General features: G+C 33.3%; 1 long non-coding RNA gene across 1 annotated transcript; it reads right to left on the bottom strand.

The window, feature by feature from the left end:
- Positions 1–1,583: 1,583 nt before the first annotated feature.
- Positions 1,584–2,131, bottom strand: LOC147897597 (uncharacterized). Its single transcript, XR_015541672.1, has 3 exons — positions 2,094–2,131; positions 1,752–1,892; positions 1,584–1,659 (listed from the first exon to the last, which is right to left on the bottom strand). It is a non-coding gene; the product is annotated as an uncharacterized LOC147897597 (long non-coding RNA).
- Positions 2,132–6,909: the final 4,778 nt, after the last annotated feature.

The following is a 6,909-nucleotide window of genomic DNA, read 5'->3' on the forward strand; positions in this document are numbered from 1 at the left end:
ACCACCGCCATGGACCCTAGCTTACTGCACTAGGTCGTGGGCCAGATATAGTGCCATATATTTTTGCCATTTTGATGTCTAAAATGGCAACCAAAAGCCCATATATATGGCAACTAAAAGTGCCATATAGTTTTGTCATTTCCATAATCGAAATGGCAACCAAAAGTACTATATACTTTTGCCATTTTTAATGCATGAAATGGCACTACATTTGAGACCAACTGTGAAAGAAATGGCAAAAGGTGACATAAAAGTTATGTTTGAAAAGGCAAAAGGTGACATAAAATTTTTCACTTATTATATTCGAAATGGCAAAAGATGACTTAAAATTTGCAAGATCTCATGTTGAAAATGGAAATAAAGTGACTACAAAATGCCGACTATTATGTTACAAATGGTAAGAAATGAAATCACAATTGCCATTTCTCAATAGCATTCAAAATGGGCAAAAGAAATTTAACTTTTACTAGCTTTTAAAATGGACCAAAAGGTTACATGACATTGGAATCTTAAATCACTAAAATTTTACATTTGATACTCGGTATCCATGAATGGAATTTATTGTCTAAGTGTGAAACATTAATCAAAAGTCTTAAGTGCATCAGTACTCATAGTACATAGTGTGAAGAAGTCATCTAAAATTCTAAGGAATAACATTTACCTTTTATAACACACATTTTACTTGATAACAAATATTTTTCGATAGTTGATTGAGAAATAAATAATACAATTTTTACGTAACAAAATAAAATATATAATTATAAAGAATTACATGAAGAGTTTTCCAAGCAACATTCAAGCCTACGGCTTGACCTAATGTCTGAATCTTATCATTTGCTTTAAATATACAAGCATCCTTAATTATTACATCATCAACTCATACTGCTACATAACTAACTCTTATTGGTATAGTATGAGCTCTAAATGAAGGATCAAAACTAATTATTGTCCCTATTCCAACTATGTCTTTTGAGTCCTTATGTAAGATCTTTACTCATTGTCCCCTTTAAAAAGCATCAACCTACGAAGATACATTCAAGAGATCATTAGTAGAATATTTGTTTAAAATATCTTTATGAAAAATATCAAAAAATGTTATGGTCATTGCCATACTAATTAAGAAAAATAAATAAATTTAACTTACTTGGAAAACACATATGTCATTTGTTTGTGCTGATGTCTTTTCTACTCCAATTGTTGATTGATGAACCTTTTTAAAATGAAGTAAATATGATACTTAATAATGCTTCATGTGAATGCTTTCTACTCTACTCAAAGATCCATGAACCTTTTCAAAACAATATCTACAATACACGTACATGCACATGTGTGTGTGTGTGTGTGTGTGTGTGTGTGTGTGTCTATGTGTGTCTGTATGAGCATGAATCATCTTTTTTGTGAAAATTATCATGAAGTAGACATGAAATTTACCAAAGGTAGAGCAGAAATGCTTTTCCTCAAATCATTAAGTTGTTCTTGCAAGGCATCCATAGCCTTATCCTTTACATGAAGCTTTCTTTGCAACTCAGCAGTCTTCTCATGTATCACTTGGTCTAAATCATCGATTGCAAAAAAAAATTTACAAGTAGTCTCTTCAGTAGATACAACCAATCTTGGACTAGAAATGTTATTATCCCCATTGTCATTTGGATTAGGATCCTACACAATAGAAAACATGAAATATATCAAATTGATATTATATTTCATTTATTAATAATTTCTATTCATAAAACAAAGAGAACATGAAGTACCTCTAATGAAACAACACCATTGGTCTCTTTAGACAATGCATAGTTAGATATTATTCCTCTTCCTTTCATCCCATATCCTTTCGAGGTATGAGCTTCTAAAAACATCTCTCGATATGAAGGAGACCTTTGAAGTCAAGAGATCTACATGTTTACAAGTTCTTGTTTCATTCCAACATAACCCTTTCGACCTAAATTTGTAACATTTTCTTGGGCCTTTCTATTTCTCTTATTTCTTTCACTAGATCTTTGAAAAACAATGTCAAAAGGTAGTTAAGTTAAATAGAGTAAACAGAGAACATATGATACTTGCAATAAAGTGTGTGTGTGTGTGTGTGTGTGTACCTTGAATTCCTCTGAATTTACCAGTGGCTTTATTCTTTCTCATACATCATCTAATAGCCATGTTGGTTTTTGTGCATCATCTCCATCCTATAAGTAAACACTATAAGCCTAGCATCAACTCATAATAAACAACACATTAATAAAAACTCAACAAAATCAATGTTAAAGTAACCAAGTTTTTAATAGAATACTTAAAAAATTCACATACAGCCTGTTTGTTCACTCTGAATGCTTTTGAGACTTTATTTTTCTAGCATTTGTCATCACTGATATTACATTCATATCAAGCCTGCAAATACAATAAAATATACACAAAAGTATTCATGATATAAAAGAAATTTTAAATACTAAAAATTTAAAAATAAGACCATCGAAAGATATCTAGAAAAAGTCAAGCCTTACATCAACATATCTTCTCACTACCTCATTTTGAATGATCGGTACAACTCTAATTGATTGCAATGAGATATCCATATGCCTACGGACGGCTTGGGTTATTGTCTTAGCATATGAATCTTTGTGTATTCCACATGGAACTTGTTCCTCATTTACATCCACCTTAATACGATGTCCCAACTCAATAAATTTGGTTTCGTGGCCTCTCTAGGTGCCCTTCTAAGATATCTTTCTCTTTCTATCATTGCATCATCCTTTAATATTCTTCCTTTTTTGGTTACCAGTGATGTAACTTCTTCATCAGAACATTATTTGGAAATTTTTCTAGAAAAAAGTAATAGCAAAAATAAGAAAAATAAGTCACACAAAGATAATATCAAGATATTGAAGTCAATCAAAATCAATCCAAATAATAATACAAATAAAGAAAAGTCAATATTAGATAAAATGGAAAAATCCCAATTCCCATAAGAAACAATGGAATCCGGTGAACCTTTATCAGATTTTTTCAAAACCCCCTCATGTGACATATCATTGGAAAGATCTCAAATAGTAGAGTCTAAATCTGCAATCTCCGACAAATTTGGAGTTTGTATGTTTGATAAATAGCAAGAATAAGATTAATGTTTTATTCCCAAAATGTAAAATTCTGAAAGTATGGAATGTCAAATACAAAATATATCATTATTCTTCGAATTATTAAGTTAATGTCGATAATGATAGCCACCATATAGGAAAAAAATGGACTTTTCTTAGTTCCAAATGAGAAGAACTAGGAAAAGTCCTAACTCCTGGATACTCTTCCTAAGAAAATAAAGGAGCTTTTCTTACATCAATTTTTCTATTTAGGAGTCTTTTCCTATATAGAAATTTTTCCCTGTATCATATTTACCATATAGAGAAAGCTTAGAAAGGAAAAATAAAACAAAGCAGTTTTTTCCCTTTACTAACTATTCTAAATAAATGTATTTATTTCATTTCAATCTTAAAAAATTTTAACATATATGGGACAGACATACATGCTTTAGTCCCAAATGACATGAGATGCTCCTTTTGAAAGGAAAACTCCATGCGCTCACTCTCAGTCAAATACATCTCTGCCATATCTCCATCATCATCCATCAATTGTTCAATTTCATCTCTTACCTGTAATAGAAGTAGATTATATCATTTCTACAATTTATTCTATATAGGCAAAGAGAGTAAAGTGTTATCTATTTAGATCAATTAGACATTTTACTCAAGAACATCATTACAAATATTTCAACAATATTGTAGGACATTACCTTTTGCACACGACTAGTCAAAGAAACAAGCTTGCTTTTGAGTCTACGGACACGTTCCAAATTTAGTGTGTTGAGTTTTGAAGTCAGCTCATTTAGAACAGGGTACATCTCACCTACTTCAGGCCATGCAATGCCTTTTCCAACCTGCAAATAAATTCTTGTGATTTTTGGACGAACTTTTCTAATAGTGAAAACTCAATCAAGAAAGCACTCTTAACATTCCTCTAAGAGAAAGGCTTTCCCTTTTGTGCAGCTATAGAACTCACAAAGTCTCAAAAGATTCACTAACTTCAATCTCACTATGTCCCTTGACTACCGATTCAGCATTACACTCCTCAAATTTTCCCTCCAAATCCTCTTGAATCTGTGTATCCAAAGGTGCCAATGACCTTGTCTCCCTCAAGTCCCATGTGTGATGCTTCCTTCCCTCCTATATAACCTCACACCAAATTCAGGCTTTTTCTATGTACTATCAGCAATCTCCTTGAAGTTAAAATCAATCAAATAGTCTTGTAAATGTTATTCTTGACATCAATCCCTCCATACACCGCCCATGAATAATACTTGGATGATAGCTATCTTTATGTACTCTAGTTAGTGGCTTAGTTAGTAGGTTAATTGAGTTTGGTTTGAGACCCACATATAGGGTTCACCTATTTCTTTTGTACTTAGAGAGAGTTCTTTTGGCTTTCACTACTAAGAAGAGGAAAACTGTTTTTAGCCTCCATCTTTGTGTGTATTCCCCCATTCTGTATGTGAGAAAGCTGCAAGTGAGACTCCTTACTTCTCTCCCACTCTCTTCACATGGCCATGATTCTTTGCATAGGACTTGAAATCACCTGGTTTGAGGCTTTTGAAAAATATCATGTACATCTAATACCATATGCATGGCTAGAAGTACAACGATGTATGTTTTAAAAGGTGCAAGGTGTGGTAAAAAAGGAGATATGATTAAAAAAGTCAACATGCACCCTAAAATAGGGCCTCCCAGGCTACAAGATTTTGTAATCCAATACAAGTCATCATTTATTAAACCTAGTAAGAAACAAGAAGTGAGAGAAGTACTAAAAGTTTTAGGAAATGCAAAAACAAAGGGAAACTCTATTTTCATCGGTATAGGTGCCGGTATATACTGATGCCTATACCGACTCAGATAAACTTTCAAAAAGCAAACCCAAATGCCTCTTTTTTGACACACATCTCTTGTTTGAGATCTTGCCAACTTTTTTCCTTTTCCTCATGACCTTCCCACCATCTCCCTACCTTCCCCTACTATCCCTACACCACCCACACCACTGTTGGCCCACTCCCCTCCACTTCAAGCTTGAAGAAGAAGATTTCTATTTTGGGAAATAAAGAGGTGGATGATTTTTTGAGTGGTGTCTTCAAATTTCTTCTTCTAGGTAAGCTTCCCAACCCTTTCATCTGCATTAGAATAATCTTTGGAATCTCATTGTGTGTTTACACGTTTTTTATGTCTTTGTGGTTACACAAAAGGCAAGTATAAGATTTTTCTACGGCCCAAGGGAGATGCTACCAAAATTTTCCAATTACTTGCTCGCTTGATACATATGAATGCATCTTGTTGCTTTCTTGCTTGCTTTAGTTCATTTCTTTCTTAATATCTTGCTATCTTGTTTGTCTTCTTTCATTTCTCTTGTTTGTTTTGATTACTTTGTTGCTTGACATTGTTGCTTTTTACTCATTGCTTGATTTGTAGCATAATTTTTAGCACTCATGCACAATGCATGGTAAGAAATCTGAAAATACACATGCCCAACCATGAAATTAATGCTTGACCCCCATCAAACTTTGAAAGCACAAGGGTTTTTATCTCATTGAAGCTATGTAAAGTATCATGCCTATCAAACACACATAGATATGCTAGAAGCACTCATGCATGATGCATGTTTAAGAATTGTGAAAATACGCCTGCCCAACCCTGTAAATGATATTCTATCAACTCAAAAATTTGCAAGGATAAGGATATTATTGGTATTAAGACTTGCATAAAGTATCATATCCATCAAACCCACACACATATGCTAGAAGCACACCGATGCATATTTTTAACACTGATCCACGTTGCATGGTAAGAATTGTGGAAATACACATACCGACCATGAAAAAGATATTTGATCCACATAAAACTTTTGCAAGAACAATTCTATTACTTTCATTAAGGTGTATACAAAGTATCAGACCCATCGGGAGTGTTGATGATGCAATCATTAAGGATGCTTGTATATTTAAAGAAAATTATGAGAGTTAGACATTAGGTCAAACCATAGGCTTGAATGTTTCTTGGAAAACTCTTCGTGTAATGTATCTATAATTTTATATTTTATTTTGCTATGTAAATTTTGTATTATTTATTTCTCAATCAACTATTGAATAATATATGTTATTGAGTAAAATGCGTGTGTTATAAAAGGTAAAAGTTATTCCTTAGAATTTTAGATGACTTCTTCACACTTTGTACAATGAGTACTAATGCACTTAAGACTTTTGATTAATCTTTCACACTTAGAAAATACAAAAAATAGTGATAGTAATATCAATGTTGTGAATGGTAGTATTGAATCTTTGGTAACAATGAGATACTTTGCAGCAACTGAATGGTCAACCATTGTGCTATTTCTTGGTAAGAATGGCAGTTAAAAAATGGTTGCCGTTTCTTCGTAAGAAATGGCAGTCAAGAGATAGTTGCCATTTGTGCTGCCATTTCTTCTTAGAAAATGGCAGTCAAGAAGTGCTTGCCATTTCTTTAAATGAAGTGGCAGCAGTCAAGAAATGGCATGACAAAAAATGAAGAGGGGAGAGGAGAAGAGTGGAGATGAGGAGTGAAGGCACAACTAGAGAGCACACCACAAATGACTAACTATATACTAGATATAGTTGAAAAAATAGAATATATACAAACCCTTTTAGGGTTAGGGTTCGGGGATCTAACCCTTTCCTTTATAGCACTCTATAAGGTTAGTGCTATGCACATATGATCACGTGATGGTGCTATGCATACATGATCACATGATGTTGAGCGTGAACTCTCAACACCTTCCCTCAAGATCAACATCATGAAGTAGGCCTTCCCTCAAGATGATGATTCTTGGGAATCGAAGAAGGACTGAGCA

This window comes from Dipteris shenzhenensis, chromosome 10 (assembly GCF_047967505.1).
Source record: "Dipteris shenzhenensis isolate YYH24624 ecotype China chromosome 10, Dip_SZ_1.0, whole genome shotgun sequence".
Taxonomy (NCBI): Eukaryota; Viridiplantae; Streptophyta; class Polypodiopsida; order Gleicheniales; family Dipteridaceae; genus Dipteris; species Dipteris shenzhenensis.